This window comes from Pristiophorus japonicus, chromosome 16, assembly GCF_044704955.1.
Source record: "Pristiophorus japonicus isolate sPriJap1 chromosome 16, sPriJap1.hap1, whole genome shotgun sequence".
Taxonomy (NCBI): Eukaryota; Metazoa; Chordata; class Chondrichthyes; family Pristiophoridae; genus Pristiophorus; species Pristiophorus japonicus.
Genome location: NC_091992.1, coordinates 13,170,860 through 13,188,105, shown reverse-complemented (window position 1 = coordinate 13,188,105; position 17,246 = coordinate 13,170,860). Strand labels below are relative to the sequence as shown.

Genomic DNA, 17,246 nt, shown 5'->3' with positions numbered 1-17,246 from the left:
ATGCATATCGCGATGCGGGCACCTTTTCAGGATGCTGAGGTTTTCAGGAACCGCAAGGAATTCCACTCCCTGAATGTTCAACTGGATGTCAACCACCAGCAAATTATACTGGCAGTGAATGCTCAATTTCCGGGCAGCATCCACGATGCTCACATCCTGCGTGAGAGCACTGCATCTGACTTGTTTATCAGCCACAATGGATGCTTGGTGACAAAGGATATGGCCTCGCCACCTGGCTGATGACCGCCCTGCGTGACACCCACATTGAAGCCAATAGGCGATACGAAAGCCACAGAGCCACTTGCAATATCGTGGAGAAAACCACTGGAGTGCTCAAGCAGCACTTTAGATGCCTGGACCACTCAAGAGGCAAGCTCCAATACCATCCTGAGCAGGTAGCTCAATTCGTGGTGGTGTGCTCCATGCTGCACAACTTGGCTATCAGGTGGGGACAAGAATTGCCTGATGAGTCTGACAGTCCACCTCATCAAAGAGGGGAAGAGGACGACGAGGGGGCAGACGCTGACATTGGCCGAGACAATCAGGATGATGCTGAAGTCATGCCCCCGCCCCCCTGTAGACAGCATGAAAGGGCCCGTGGTGGCATGATGGCTGCAAGAGCCTTACGTCAGGAGCTCATCAACGAGCGCTTTGTCTGAAAGAACGTTGGTGTTATTCACAAGCCTGACACACTGCTGGATGTGCAGGTCATACATCAATGGTGGGCATCACCTTGGTGACAGTTAAAGTTTAAGTTGATTGAAGTTAAGTGTAATTATACCCTTTGATAAGGAATCATCAGCGTGTAATGGTGCAGCTATCTGAGCCAATGCGCAACAAGGTATTGTTAAATAACATTTAAACCGAACAGTTGCCTGAAATCATTTCTGTAAAAACCAACCCTTCCCCCCACTGCTGCTCCTCCCCACCTCTACCCCTTTCCCCTCCTGACTGCAAGCCGCCTGGCCGAGGAGCTCCTCAGGCGATGCTTCATGGGGGGGGGGGGGGGCGGGGAGATGACGGCCGAATCGCTGTTTGGACGGATATGGGAGAGGACGGTCCCGAGGTGGGAACGTGCTCCAAGACTGAAGCAAGATGTTGCTCCTGGCTCTTGTGTGGTTAGCAATCGGGGTGCGGCACCTTGGGGTGCAGTGCCGCGCTCCGGGACCACTGAGAATCCTCTGCCTCCAGTGATCCTGGCTTCCAACTCCAGGGCCTCCACCATCCCTTCCATGTTATATCTTATTTGTTGGACAATAACTCGGTGCCAACTACATTCTTGGTGCTTAGTAGGCTTTTTGCTGCTGGTGAATCTCCGCCAACAAGCACACACCACAGCCACACTCTTTCAATCCCGCTCAGCTCCCTCTCTATCTGTCTCCTCTTCTGCGCATGTCATGACAACCCTTGACCTCCTGAATCGCGCGAATCAAGCATTGCCATGCCGTTGCTAAGGACGGCGACACTTTACGGCAGAAGGTCGAGATTTAACACTACCGCCCATTTCATATCGCTTGCGGTAACGCCCAATTTCAAAAATGGAGACTAGGTGCTTTGAGAATAGGTAAGAAGCCAGCGATCTGAAAACCCATTTTTACCACTCACGCTGGAAATAATACCCATTTTTGGGCGATATGCACAAAAGTGTAAAATCTAGCCCCAAGTATTCCCAGTGGGAGCAGAACCTGGTCCAATAGTCAGTAAACACATACTGTTTATTTCTCACATCAAGTCTTTTAGTAAGAGCTACCATGTGTTGAAAAATAAAAACAAAAATATTTTGTAGATCAATTGAGTAGTGGAGTACTTTCAGCTCTCACTAATAAGTACGTGAGCATCCATGCGAAATGCATCCTTTCACTTTTAGTATCTTCCCGCTCCAAGTACTGGCCAATGGCCCTTGCATGGACATGTTATAAGGCATTATTTATTTGACCATTTGCTAAGGAAATTAAAATTCAGAATTAAACATTACTGGAAACTCATGACAAAGTAACTCGTTTACTTCAGTCTAAAATGCAAACACGTACAAGACAGACAATGGCTACACTGTACCAGTAACATCTGAATGCAACATGTATTTAGTGCTCCAATTATGTAATACCAAAGTAGATTTCCAACTGTATCCAGTAACGAGCACAACCCAGAGAAAAGGCACTCAAAAAAAGCCAAAAATTAACGAAGACACCGACAGATTAATAACAGCCGAGAAAGTTTCACATCAAGACATTTAAACAAATTACTAACGTTCATATTGGTGCATCATTCTCCTGTATTCTACTAGCAACTTACTCATTCAACATCAAAATGCACTTCATGTTTAGTGCACATCACGTTTGGGGGATAACGCTTCATTATTCCAAACTTTACACATAGAATTATTGGTCTTAGAAAGGTTTTGTGGCCGTTCTACGACAGGCGTCAAAAGCTTAGGCGTCCATTTTCACGAATGTACAATGCAACTGCTGCACCAAAACAAGACTTGTGAATAGTGGTAAACAGTCTTGCAGACAGTGTCCAGTATAGTTGTTTAACATTCAGATATTTCGAGAAATGTAATTGGGAGAAAACAACTGCGTTCTTTCAGCCAAATCCTACAAGATATTGGTTCTTGTCTCAATCTTCCCCATACTGTATTCTTTGGATAATCCTAAACTAATCTGAATAACTTCATCATCAACTAAAAATTTCAGACAACCACTTGCATTTATATAGCGCCTTTAACGGCAACACATCCCAAGGCAGTTGCAGATGTCCTCCAAAGTTGTAATTTCAACAAACATTTATCTGGATCACTATCTTGCATCTTTTACTGGTTCAAGCAATCATTTGAGAAAAATATATCAACAAGGTGGCACAATTTAATTTTATGGTGCATCGAATACTTGCCTAGCATTATGATGTTAAGTATTAATTATGATTGGGCATAACGCAAACTCCCCAACCAATAATGTAACAGAATTCTATCTATTCCAAGTATAAATGTACCAGTTGTCACAAAGTGGACCATGGCTTCCTTATGGTGAGGGGGAACAGGACTCTTCATTTTCCTGTCAAACCTGAGCTCAAACATGCTAAAAATTGCACTGTTGCACTTGTTAGTGAGGCCACAAACCAAGCTCCGATGTAGAGGTCAAAAAGCTTGCAAATACTCACTAGTTAGACTCGTACATGATGCACCACCATTTTGGCAAGGTACCTGTCAGCATCCATGGAATTATACCCCAATGAGAGTCACTGAACCAGGAAATCTGTGTCAAAGCTGAATACTGGGAGTCACCTGCTGGTATACAAGCACTTTGTTTCCATTTTGTGTCTTTTCAATTTTGTTTCCTTGTCAATGTTTTTTATGCTTCTTTCTTAATCACATTTATTAACGTCTAAATTGCTCTTCTGGTTCTTCAATGTTCTCTCCCACCTTCTTTCCCTTATTTGTGCTCGCATTCTTTTTGGTGTTGATTTAAATTCTGACTCTCCCAACCACTCCAATGGTCAGTCACCTCACCTGTCTCTCTCCTGCTACTGCCACAGGTTGCATCAATACCATGCTAATGGAAGCAAAACTTGCCTATAGTGCTCAGCAAGTGAAAACACAACACCAAAAATTGATCAGCGTACCCTTACTTACTTCTACTACAATAACTTACATTTATGTTGCACCCTTAATGTAGAAAAATGTTCCACTGCACTGCGCAATTAAAAAATGGATAGTAAGCCAAAAGAGATAATAGGGCAAGACCAAAAGCTTGGTCAACGAGATGGGTTTTAAGGAGGGTCTTAAAGGACAAGAGAGAGGTGAATTGGCAGAGGGGTTTAAGGAGGGAATTAGAGTTTGGGACCTCGGCGGCTGAAGGCATGGCTGCCAATGGTGGGACAAAGGGAAGGAGGTTGCACAAGAAGTCGGAGTGGAGAGTTCAGGTGGACATTGGATTTGTAGGGTTGGAGGAGGTTATAGCAATACGGAGGGGCATTATCATGAATGACTTGAGAATTTTAAATTTGAAGCACTGGGGGGACAAAGAACCAATGTAGGTTATTGAGGATAGAGGTGCTGGGCGAGTGGGTTGGTGCGGGATAGAATACCTGCAGCAGAGTATTGGATGTGCTGAAATTTAGGGATGCTGGAGAATGGGAGGCCAGCCAGGGGAGCACTAATAGTATCCCCAAAAAGAGACACACATGGGATGCTTTTATTGCCATGTAGAGTCCTTCAAAAGAGATGCTTTTGCTTCAATTACACACCATCAGGCAATAGTGACACAGTTCCAAGCAGGCTATCTCTTGCCCTTTTTCTCTCATTCATATCACAAAATAAATATCACTCCAACTTAACCGACAGACAATATCACCAAAGGGGAAGTGCCATATAAAGCATGTTAATGTATCATAAATAACATTAAAAAAAGTTCTTCAAAGTGAATTGTTTTTGAGATACCCTCTGTATTGTGCAGCTTGATACAAGCAGTAGTATTTGCCACCCATGCGATTTATTCACGCTTCATAAGCCAGTAGCTCCCAGTCACTTACATACCCGCCTCCCTCAGGTGCACTACATCCTTCATTTGTTGACAGCCCAGCCAGGTGAAACATAAAAAGCCCAGTGCTCTATATCAGGGGTTCGCAACCGGGTTCCGCTGCCCCCAAGCAGGTTTCCGCCAAATGATCAACTTTCAAGAATAATATATTTTATTTTTTAAATCCCATTCTGCGAGTAGGGACAACAAAAAAGAGCGAGACTGATCGCTACTGATGCCTGTTTATTACTAAGATTGAGACCTCGAAACAGGCTATATATTTTTTTTAAAAAACAACCCACCACAAAGAAGAGTTTAATTCTGTGCACCGAGGAGAGGTTGGGCCGACGTGCCACCACCGCTGATGAGGGTGTCGGAGGAGCAGACCCCGCCCCCTCTCCTCCCCCAGATCCGTTTGTGACAGTTGGCAGCGGGTTCTTTTCCTGGCAGGCCGCAAGGCACGTGCTCCCCAGCTCGCCATGTTTAAATCGGGTAGGTTGAGCAACATGTCGGTGGGGTTTGATGTCTGTTTTGTGGGGTAATGGGCCAATAATTAACCAGAGTGCCGGCAAATGTTTGGCTGGCTTCACCTTTTCCTCTTTATACCGCTGACCACTGCTCATCCGTGGCAGCTGTTTCGAACAGAGCACAGCTCAAACTGCCTGCTGCTGCTGGGGGTGTGTATACATACATATACTATATAATATGCAGCGTGGAGGCCCCGATCTGCGAGAGACCATCAGCGGCAGGTCGGGGCCTTAAAAGGAGTGGCGAGCGGCCTGGGGGGGGGGGGGGCGGAGAAGTGTGGAGGCCTCGTGGGCAGTGTGGAAGCCCCGGGAGCAGTGCGAAAACACCAGCGGCAGGTCGGGGCCATTAAAGGAGCAGCGTGGAGACATACTACTCCAAGGAGCAGCGCGAGCTGGAGCAGGAGGGTGACGGCAGCGAAGAGTGACGTCAGTAAGGCCCAGGTCAGTGATTGGAACATGGGCAGATACAGCAGGAGCGGAGAGATCGGGGTGCAGAAGCAGCGAGAGACCGGAGAGGAACGTGATCGGGGCCCAGGAGAGGCGTGAGTTTGGGGCTCAGAAGAGGCGAGGGCCCAGGGACAGCATGGGCCAGCCCACACTGCGATGTGTGCGCGCACTGTGTCCGTGCAGCAGAGCAGGTCTCCAGTCGTCTTGGTTAATCCTTGCCACTGGACCAAGACCTAGCTCTGTCAAGCCCGTGTGGTGGCTGGGGTGCAACGGCCACCACACATTAAAAAAAATCCACGCACAGGCATCTTCCACGCACAGGATGTAGTTCGGGTCCTTCATTCGAGCACCTGTGAACTCATCCTTTTTTTTTGGCGTGGGAAGCAAATATTATATATATTCTAATTTTGCATTGGAAAGTAAGCCTGGAGCTTAGGTGTACATTGTAGATGGTGATCCGTCTGATTTTCTGTTGTGGGATCGTGCTGTGCATGAATTTGCTGCTGATTTTTAGCCACATGACAGGCACCACTCTTTAAAAACAAATTGTGTTGTGTTACAGGGGGTCTGTGGAATTTTTATAACATAGGACGGGGGCCTTAGAAGCAATGTCAAGAGCCCCAGCTGTATATCAAACAGGAGAAACTGATCCACTTGGTCTCATCACCCAAAATACATGCACTCTGTTACTCAGTAAGACATCATTTTCAACATTGGTCATGCAGAAATTCACACCCAGATTTACACTGCCATCTCAGCTGTCTATTGTCTGGAGCACTACGTAGTAAAGCAATGAGTATTCAATGTGCATTTCAAAGTCGAAAAAATGGCTAAAATTGGAAACTCTTTCTCCTCTCCAAGAAAGGCCTCCAGAGTCGGAGCTGGGAATGGAGGGGAGCAAAATGAGATAGATTTCCTGATTAGTAACCAATGTCTGCTGTGGAAATCAAATGAACACAGGGTCAGGTTTTGCTGTGATACCCACAAACTGTTGAATAAGCTACTGTTCGTCATCTATGCTGACAGAAGAAGAGTGGCCCTTTGGGCAAGGTACCGGAGGGGCTGTTGTTTTCAGCTTGAGTCAACACTTTCAGGAGATTTTTGGGCCACGAGAAGGAACAGGAAAAAATAAAATGCTAATTGGAAGTTTCTCCCCACCCTGTACAAATGTTAAATGCTACACTTGAAATATCTCTGAATCTTATATAACACTGTTAATTTAAGTGATTGAGATCTAAGGTTAGTTAACAATTATTTGCTTTGCTACGTACTAAGAGATTATATTTACACGGGGTTGACGACCTTGGTTTAAGGAGCTCAGACAGACTTTAAGGGACTTGCAGCCAGTCCCCATGACACACGACAAGTGAAACTAAGTCAATAGAAAGCAAGAGGCTTTTTTAGCTCTCACACTCGTGCTGTACATATTTAGCGCCTTAAAATAAAACCAGCCCACATGATCCCTTCAAGCTTGGCTTTAATATGATTACTACAATATTAGGCCAGCGTTTGATGTGACATTCACGATGGTGACAATGAGTTTTTAGCTGTCCTTGTCTGATGCAATCCTCCAAATGTCACTAACTGCATCTTTTCAACTGCATGTTCTACTGTCTTAGAATGCCATCTGCTTAAAGCATTGAAAAAAAACAGGAAGTGGTAATGGCTCAGGTAAGCCCTTGACTTTAAATGCTGAGGCAGTGAAAAAAAAGGAACTAATTTTGAGCTGCTTGGAAATTGTCTCAGATTAAAGAGAAATAAAAGCATGAAACTGTATCCTGCAGCTCCATGAGCTGACCCTAAATGATGAAGTAACTAGATTTTCAAAGCCAAAGTCAAAGACAGAAAACCATCTTTGAAATTGTAAAGTCCTTACTCTCAGTATGAAACCACACGAGGCACATTCTGGGGACAAGGTCACTCTGACCTTAACTCTTTATTCACAGGACTCCAAAGACGATGGCCCTGCGTGAGACCTCCCTTTTTATACCTGTGTAATCAGGTAAGGAGTGTCTCCTACAGGTGGTGGATGACGTGCATGAATGTGGTCAAGGTGTGATTCTAGGTTGAGTGTATACAGTAATACAGTGGTGTTACATTGTGGTTACATACATGACATCATCTTTCCCCCCCCCCCCCCCCCAAAAGTCTTATTGGGATCATAGGTTTAGTCTTTCAGGTTGTCTACGCTCCCTCGTGAAGCGCCGCAGTTGGGGCTCTGGTTGTTGGACACTGACGTGAGTGTCTGTTACCTGTGGTGATTCCGGCCTGACCGCAGGGACTGTGCATTCTTCTGATTGCTCTTGTTGCTCGTTCACTGGCGGAGTTGTGAGCTCCATCTCATGGTCTTCTTCAGGTTCCTCCGTGTCGATGCTGAACCTTTTTTTAAAAAACTTGGTCCAGATGCTTACGGCATATCTGACCATTGTTGAGTTTTACCACGATGACCCTATTCCCCTCTTTGTCAATTACAGTGCCCTCAAGCCATTTGGGCCCCATGGCGTGATTGAGGACGAATACAGGATCATTTATTTCAATACATCTTCCCCTCGAATTACGGTCATGGTACTCGTTTTGTAACTTGGGCTTGCCCTCAACTATGTCAGTCAGGACTGGGTGAATGAGGGACAACCGAGTTTTGAGTGTCCGTTTCATTAGTAGCTCTGCGGGTGGGACCCCCGTAAGCGAGTGCAGTTGGGAACTATAGGCCAGGAGACGCGATAGGCGGCATTGTAGGGAGAGTCCTTGAATCCTGAGCATACCTTGCTCAATGATTTGGACCGCAAGTTCCGCCTGGCCATTGGAGGCCGGCTTGAACGACGCAGTCCTGACGTGGTTGCTGCCATTGCCCGACATAAACTCTCGGAATTCGTAGCTTGTGAAACATGGGCCATTATCACTAACCAGGATGTCCGGCAAGCCATGGGTTGCAAAGATCGCACGTAGGCTTTCCACGGTGGTGGATGACGTGCATGAATTCAGAGTGATGCACTCGATCCATTTCGAGTACGCATCTACCACAATAAGGAACATCTTACCCATGAATGGGCCCGCATAGTCAACATGAATGCGTGACCATGGCCTGGTGGGCCAGGGCCACGAGCTGAGCGGGGCCTCCCTGGGGGCATTACCCAGCTGAGCACACGTCGTGCACCTGCGAACAGTGTTAGAGGTCTGAATCAATCCCAGGCCACCAAACGGGTGACTGGGCAATGGCCTTCATCAGCACAATGCCTGGGTGCTCGCTGTGGAATTCCCTGATGAATGCCTCCCTGCCCTTCTGGGGCATAACTACCCGGCTGCTCCATAGTAGGCAGTCAGCTTGGATGGAGAGTTCATCCATCCATCTGTGCAACGGTCTGACCTCCTCGGGGCATGCTCCGTGTGCGGGCACCCAATCCCCAGACAGGACACATTTCTTAATCAGGGATAGGAGGGGATCTCTGTTTGTCCACATTTTGATCTGGCGGGCTGTGATGGGGGAGCCTGCGCTGTCAAAGGCATCGACAGCCATGACCATCTCGGCACTTTGCTCCGCTGCACCCTCAGTGGTGGCCAGTGGGAGCCTGCTGAGCGCGTTAGCGCACTTTTCAGTGCCGGGCCGGTGCCGGATGGAATCGTCATAAGCAGCCAGCGTGAGAGCCCATCGCTGTATGCGAGCTGCTGCATTGGCATTGATAGCCTTGCTGTCTGACAACAGGGATGTTAATGGCTTGTGGTCAGTCTCTAATTCAAACTTCCTACCAAAGAGGTACTGATGCATTTTTTTTTTTAAAAACACCATAAACACATGCAAGCTCTTCCTTCTCGACCATCCCCTATCCCAGTTCTGCTTGAGCGCGCAACCTGGAGGCATAAGCCACAGGTTGTAGCTGACCCTCAGCATTGCCCTGCTGCAACACGCACCCAACCCCATAGGACGATGCATCATATGTCAGAACCAATTTTTTTTCGCGCCCGATCAAAAGCCCGTTCCTGACAGTCTCCCCAAAACCAATCGCAACCCTTACGCAGGAGCACGTGTAGCGGCTCCAACCACGTGCTCAAGTTCGGCAGAAAGTTCCAGAAATAGTTCAACAGTCCCAGGAATGAACGCAACTCCGATATGTTGCAGGGCCTGGGTGCTCGTCGAATCGCCTGTGTTTTGGATTCGGTGGGCCGAATCCCATCTGCAGCAACCCTCCTGCCCAGAAACTCAACCACAGGAGCTAAAAACACACATTTAGACTTCGAGTCGCAGGCCTACCCGGTCCAGTCGGCATAGCACCTCCTCTAGGTTGTGGAGGTGTTCCTCAGTGTCTCGACCCGTGATGAGGATATCGTCCTGGAATACGATCGTTCCAGGAATGGATTTAAGCAGGCTTTCCATGTTTTGTTGAAAAATCGTGGCCGCTGATCGAATGCCAAATGAGCACCTGTTATAAACGAACAGTCCCTTGTGTGTGGTGATGGTGGTCAGTAGTTTAAATTAGTCGGCCAGTTCTTGGGTCATATAGGCTGAAGTGAGGTCCAACTTGGTGAACAGCTTGCCGCCTGCCAGCGTGGCGAAGAGGTCCTCTGCTCTCGGGAGCGGGTATTGATCTTGTAGGGTCACCCAGTTGATGGTGACCTTGTAGTCGCCACAGATCCTGTCAGAGCCATCCGCTTTTAGGACGGGAACGATGGGGCTCACCCAGTCGCTGAATTCAACAGGAGAGATGATGCCCTCTCTCAACAGCCGGTCCAATTCGCTCTCAATCTTTTCCCGCATCACATACGGCACTGCTCTGGCTTTGTATTGCACTGGCCTGGCATCCGGGGTGATGTGTATCACTACTTTAGTGTCTTTGAAAGTCCCGACGCCTGGTTGGAATAGTGAATCAAATTGTTGTAGGACTTGAGCACGAACTTCACTCCACAGATGACATTGCGTGAACATCCCCCCATTTCCAGTTCATCTTGGCTAACCAGCTCCTCCCCAACAGTGCGGGACCATTGCCCGGGACAATCCAGAGCGGCAGCCGATTCACTAACCCATTGTGTGTGACAGCTAACATTGCACTGCCTAATACTAGAATGATTTCTTTAGTGCAAGTCCGTAACTGTGTCTCAATACGTGCTAATTTGGGTTTACTGGCTTTAAGTGGCCATAGCTTCTCAAATTGCTGAACACCCATGAGTGACTGACTGGCCCCAGTGTCCAGCTCCATGCGTACTGGGATACCGTTTAATAAAACCCTCATCATCATTGGTGGCGTTTTAGTGTATGAACTGTGAATATTCGCCACATGGACCCGCTGAACCTCGGCATCCATCGATTTGCCCCAAAAGTCATCCTGCCTCAAAGAACCCTCTTCTGGGTCCATCCGCGTCATATATTAGTCTGGTTGCAGACTTCCTGCACATTCGAGCTAAGTGGCCACTGAGATTGCAGTTCCTGCAGACAACCTGTTGAAATCTGCAAGATCTAGCTGAGTGTTTTCCCCCCCACCTCCAGCACGAATTAAAGTTTCCATTGTTGGGAACAAAGTGACTATGGCCAGGCACTGACTGTCCCTTTGACTGCTTTTAAGTGTCCTTTTAGTGGGTGGCAATGGCCCCATCCCGGGCCGCATTGTCCACTGAGATGGCGTGAATGTCCGTTCAGCCTGCCATTGTCTCTGTTGAAGTCCGACTCTGGGGTCTATTGCTGCCTGGGGTGTCGGACTGCCCCTGCCTGCCTGCGGGGCTCTGCGTCGCATTGATGATGTTGACTCCCTGATCCATCGCCGCGTTAGAGGCAGAATTGCACGCGTATATTATTTTTGTCTCTTCCTCCCCCGCCATGAAAGTTTGAGCTATCAACGCCGCCGCTTCCAAGGTCAAATCCTGGTCTCAATTAATTTGTGGAAAATTCCCGCATGACCGATGCCCTCGATAAAGAAGTCCCTTAGCATCTCCCCCCTGCAGGCGTCTGTGAACTTGGAGGCTGGTCAAACGGCGGAGGTCCGCTACGAAGTCCAGTATGCTCTGTCCTTCACGACGTCGGTGGGTGTAGAATCTGTGTCGGGCCATATGTATGCTACTCGCCGGTTTGAGGTGCTCCCCAATCAATTTGCTAAATTCTTCAAAGGTTTTGTCCGCCGGCTTTTCAGGTGCTCGTAAGTCCTTCATGAGCGTCTTTGGTCCGCAGCTGGTCAAAAGATGAGCCCTTCCCTTGTCGGCCGCTGCATCCCCCAGCCATTCTTTCGTAATGAAGCTTTGCTGAAGCCTCTCAACAAAATCGTCCCAGTCTTCCCCAACACCAGTACTGTTCCTCTGTGCTACCGGTGGCCATTCTCATGGGCCTTGAATTCCCGTTTCTCGTCGCCAATGTAAAGTCCTTACTCTACAGTATGAAACCACACGAGGCACATTCTGGGGACAAGGTCACTCTGTGACCTTAACTCTTTATTCACAGGACTCCAAAGACGATGACCCTGGGACTTCCCTTTTTATACCTGTGTGATCAGGTAAGGAGTGTTTCCCACCAGTTCACCCCTTGTGGTCAAGGTGTGCATCTAGGTTGAGTGTATACAGTGGTGTTACATTGTGGTTACATACATGACAGAAATGAGCATCATTTATGACCTATTTCATGTATTTACAGTGTTTGTTCGAGACATTTGAGGAAGCTTTATTTCATTATTACAGAGGGTTAAATTAGAGACAACTTCGTGCTGCATACCTAGCCCCACCAGGAACTAGGTGGAAACTGCCCAAACTCATTTCACTAACAGAGGAGGAAGATGCAGGCTCAGCTTAATTCCCGATCCAAGTTACACAATGCAAGTGCAGGGAGGTCATTTCCCTGCACGGGGAGGAAAAAAAAAAATCAGAGCTATCCTCGACTTTTTTTTTGTTATTGCAAATCTCCTACAGCTAACCAAAGTGGACGTTGATAGAAGTCAGGTTACATTTTCAATGGCAGAAACACAGGGCCTGAAGCTAAATATGAGAAGATTTCAATGGTGTGCCTGCTCTGTTGGAGGATAAGTACCCCCGTTAAAATAAAGTCTCTGCTGGCTCCAAGTTTCCATATGAAATGACTGTGTGCATGGTCCCATTAGTTGGGGAAGCGAGAAGAAAAGAGATGACAGCACAAATGTGCTGAGAAATAGCACTAATCGCCAACTGCACTCAGATGCCAGATAGTTTGAGAGAAATGGTATGGTCATCCTGACGCAGTAATGGGTGCTCCAGTGAGACTCGGATTAAGGCATATTCGTCCAGCAGAGCAAAGGAACACTTACTTTGCAACTGGCTGGACTATACCTGATGATATCACATCTCTTGCCTCAAGCACGAAACTCCAGTTAAAAATAAATTAAACTTTCATGTAGTATAATCATTATGGAACTTAGTTTTTCTGTAAGCTATTTAGCCCAACAGCTGCCAATATGCAGCTGAGGGGAAGTAGCAATAGCTGGTCTAAGGCAACTGAAGTGACAAAGCTTCCCTAATGGTGGTTTGGAGCGTGGGCAGGAACATCGGCGGGGCCCTGGTAAAGCAGAGGAACGGGAAAGGTCCTTGTGACGAGTGATCGGGGCGGAGGAGTGATGAGGGATCGTGGCTGAGATTTGGTGGGTGATCGTGAAGGAGGTTCAGCGAATGTTTGGTGCAGAGGTGCAGCGGGAGATCGTGGCAGAGGTGCGGCGAGTGTTTTTGTGGCGGAGGGGCGGTGGGGGATCATGGCGGAGGTGCGGCGAGTGTTTTTGTGGCGGAGGAGCGGAGAGAGATCGTGGCAGAGGTGCTGTGAATGAGGGTTCAGGGCCCAGAAGAGCCAAGGACCCAGGGGCAGCACGGGCCTGCCCACACTGCGATGTGTGCGCAATAGGTCAGTGCACTAACCAAAGCACTGACCACACTTGATAAGCTCTGCTCGGCAGGCCACATCGTTCACATGCCAGACATGAGACTCCCAAAGCAAGCGCTCTACTCGGAACTCCTTCACAGCAGACCAGCCAAAGGTGGGCAGAGGAAATATTTACAGGGACACCCTCAAAGCCGCAACATCCCCACTGACACCTGGGAGTCCCTGGCCAAAGATCGCCCCAAGTGGAGGAAGTGCATCCGGGAAGGCGCTAAGCACCTCGAGTCTCATCGCCGAGAGCATGCAGAAAGCAAGTGTAGGCAGCGGAGAGAGCGTGCGGCAAACTGTCCCATCCACCCTTTCCCTCAACAACTATCTGTCCCACCCGTGAGGGTCTGTGGTTCTCGTATTGGATTGTTCAGCCACCTAAGGACTCATTTTAAGAGTGGAAGCAAGTCTTCCTCGATTCCGAGGGACTGCCTATGATGAGGTCCGTGCAGCAGAGCAGGTCTCCAGTCGTCCAGGTTAACCCTTGCCACTGGATAAAGGCCTAGCTCTGTCAAGCCCGTGTGGTGGCTGATGTGCAACGGTCACCACACGTTAAAAAAATCCACGCACAGGCATCTTCCACCCTTCAATTGGAGTTCAGGATTGGAACATCAGGTACTTCATTGAAACATCTGTGAACTCATGTGGAAGCAAGTCATCCTCATTCGAGGGAGCGCCTATGATGATGATGATTGGGTAAAAAGCACTGCCCAGTGTACTATTAAGGCACTCAAACCAGTGGGTCCCAGGTCTGCGCGATTAGCTCTCAGCCAGCAGCTGCAAGAGTGCAGCAAGTGATATCAGTGCCACTTGACTGGCTAGAGGAGGAAAGTCAAACAGTACTCCCACTCCCAATTGCTCCCAGTGTGTCCTGCTCAATGGTTGACATTGAGCGAGAGAAGTATCAGGACATCTCTAATGTCAGTCACATTTAAACACCTTGCCAGTTTAGATCCCCACATGAATGACTATTTGGGCACGGTATCAGAAGGTATTACCACATGTGTCAACATCTGAAGAACAGAGATGGAGAAAATTGAACAAAAAATCTATAAAGGAAATGCAAGAGAATGCATATTTTTGTATCAGTTTGGTTCAGCTGGTAGCACTTCCACTTTAAACCAGAAGGTTGCATATGTTCAAGGCCCTCAACACAATCTAGGCTGACACCACACTGCAGTGGTGAGGGTGTTTCGGAATTGTTAGAGGAGCATCCTTCAGACAAGATGTTAAAATAGTCACCCCACCTGCCTTTCCTTTGGTTCAGGTGGATGCTAAAGATCTCATGGCAATATTCAAAGAATAGCACAGAATCCTCAGATTGTTTTGATCCAACATTCCTCCCTCAACCAATCCTGCCTAAATGCCTCAACTGGTCGAGCATTTCATTGTTGTTTGTGGGAATTTTCTGCATGCAAAATGGCTGCTGCGTTTTCCTAAACAGTTAATATATTTTAAAGAAATTCTTAGTTTGTGAAATGCTTTTAGACAATCCTGAGATGCAGTAATGTGCATCTTTCTTTTCTTGTGTTGGAGGTATGTTCATTAGTACCACTTACATAACATGAAAATAGTGGTGAAAATAAAGTTGCTCATACCTTGACTTCCTTTAGGCAGAGCATGCCAGAAAGCATGCCTCAATATTTTAAATACATAAACTGGAAGGGGGAGGAGTGCCTTCATTCTCGTAACCACAGTGCCCCACAAAAAAGTTCCAAGTTTGAACTGTATCACTGAAGGGAGGTGTTGAACAGAGACTGTGCTTCCCAAATGGCAAGGGAGAGTACATGTGGAACAGTCACCCCAGACCATTCCAGCACCCATCTCCTCGTAGCCAAATGATTCAACGACCAAGAAGTTCTCCAGCCACACCTCCCTTGTCAAGAAAGGGTGTAGCTAAGGAAGTCTTCAAGAAGGGGGAAAAGGGCAAACTAAACACAAGTAAAAAATTTTTTTATTTTAATTTGTTTTTAAAAAAAGGCAATGGAATTTTATCCTTCCTTTTTAAAAAACAAAATCTACATTGTAAATCTATATTGTAAATCTATTCAGATTTTCTCAGTGCCAAAATCCATTTCTCTAAAGAAACTGAGTAAGCACGACAGCATTGAATGAGTATTGATCAAAGCACAAAGAAACAACATCGTACTCTTTGAACCTCCAATAACAAGTTGCATTTATATAGCGCCTTTAACGTTGTTAAGGTAGTAAGAACATCCTTAATGAATTGTATGGTAAGCATTGGATATTCACCTGAAACACAAGCACAACTCTTGCAGAAGTATTTTACAGGCATTCTGTAGAGTAATATACACTATAATTACACCCTTTAATTACAACATACATACCTTAAGTGTCAGCACACACTAGGGAAGAGGTCTCAACATTTTGTAGTCCAGTAATTGCCTTTTCCCCTATACTGCAGAATGTCTGAACACTTGAACTGTAATCTACTATCATAGCTAGAAATTTGAAAACAACATGCTGACAGCTACAACCGTATTTAATTTCGAAGGCTCAAGGACACTGACGTGCGATAATGAAACAATAATGAAGGCAAGTCATTAGAGACACAAGTCTGAACAGCAACTTGAAAACCACAGTTTTTCCAATGTATTCAATCAAGCAAAGTCATTGCATAAAAATAGATTGGGGCTCCTCATAGTGGAAGAGTCAGCACATGCTTATAATTAGGAGTGAAGCTCTATTTCTGACTGAAAATAAACACAGCAACTAGATCTGCGTGACAATTATGCACCACTCTTCCTTTATATAGCGGCACATCATCTGAACTCGAGAAATAATTCACCCAAAACTTGGTTTGTGTGTGTAACATTCTGCTTGGAAATTCCCAGAAAGTTTTCTGTAATGCACAAGTGATACTACAGTTCCAGGATCCACCACTTTATGAACTATGTAACTTTCCCAATGCAAATGTCTCCAAACAAACTGTTGGCTATTCAGACATAATTGCATATTTATCAAGAAAATTTTATTTAAATGGACTACAAACTAGCCAAACTAATTCACCCTCAAGTACAATTAAGCACAACTTAATTTTGGTAAATAATTAATATAGCATTCGTGCATTTCTAATAAATGTGCTCAGATGGCCGATGCATTACTGTCTCAATACCGCATCCCAAAGCAAGACTTGAAGCAAGATTTGCATTTATATAGCGCCGGACGTTTCAAAGCGCTTTACAGCCAATGAAGTACTTTTTGAACTATTGTAATGTAGGAAATTAGTGCACAGCAAGCTCCCAAAAGCATCAATGGGATAATGACCAGATAATCTGTTTTAATAAAGTTGGTTGAGGGATATATATTGGCCAGGACAACAGGGATAACTTCCCTGCTCATCTTTCAAATAGTGCCATGGGATCTTATATGTCCTCCCGAGAGTTAATGTCTCAGTTTAATGTCTCATCCGAAAGATGGCACCTCTGACAGTGCTGCACTCCCTCATTACTGCATTGGGGTGTCAGCCTAGATTTTTGTGCTCAAGTCTCTGATGTGGGACTTGAACCCACAACCTTCTGACTCAGAGGTGAGGGTGCTACCCACTGAGCCACTAGTCATAGAAATGTCCCAGTCCTAACCAGGGCAAGAGCTGTAGTGGTGAGCTTAGCTGTAGTATATAATTTGGATGAGATGTTAAACCAAGGCGCTGTGGATATAAAAAGGTCTTGGTTCTATTCCAAGAAGAGTCCGCCCCATGTGCTGGCCAACATTCTTCCCTCAAAACCAACACCATCACAAACAGTTTAACTGGTTGTTCGTCACACTTTGTGTGTGCTCTTATGTACAATTTTGGTTGAGTTTACCTGCATAATAACAGTAATTATACTTCAAAAACAACTCATTATCTTTCAAGTGTTTGGGACATCAAGATGTGAT

At 46.5% G+C, this 17,246-nt stretch overlaps 1 protein-coding gene across 9 annotated transcripts in view; it reads right to left on the bottom strand.

The window, feature by feature from the left end:
• LOC139226329 (kinase suppressor of Ras 1-like) overlaps nucleotides 1-17,246 on the bottom strand; it is a 222,899-nt gene that overhangs the window by 74,103 nt on the left and 131,550 nt on the right. The window contains exon 1 of one of the 9 annotated variants that reach the window (XM_070857008.1): nucleotides 15,695-15,892. The exons of the other annotated variants lie outside the window; for them this stretch is intronic. The gene's annotated coding sequence lies outside the window, so the exon portion shown is untranslated. Of the gene's footprint in view, nucleotides 1-15,694; nucleotides 15,893-17,246 lie in introns of those variants that run through there. 9 annotated transcript variants of the gene reach the window in all.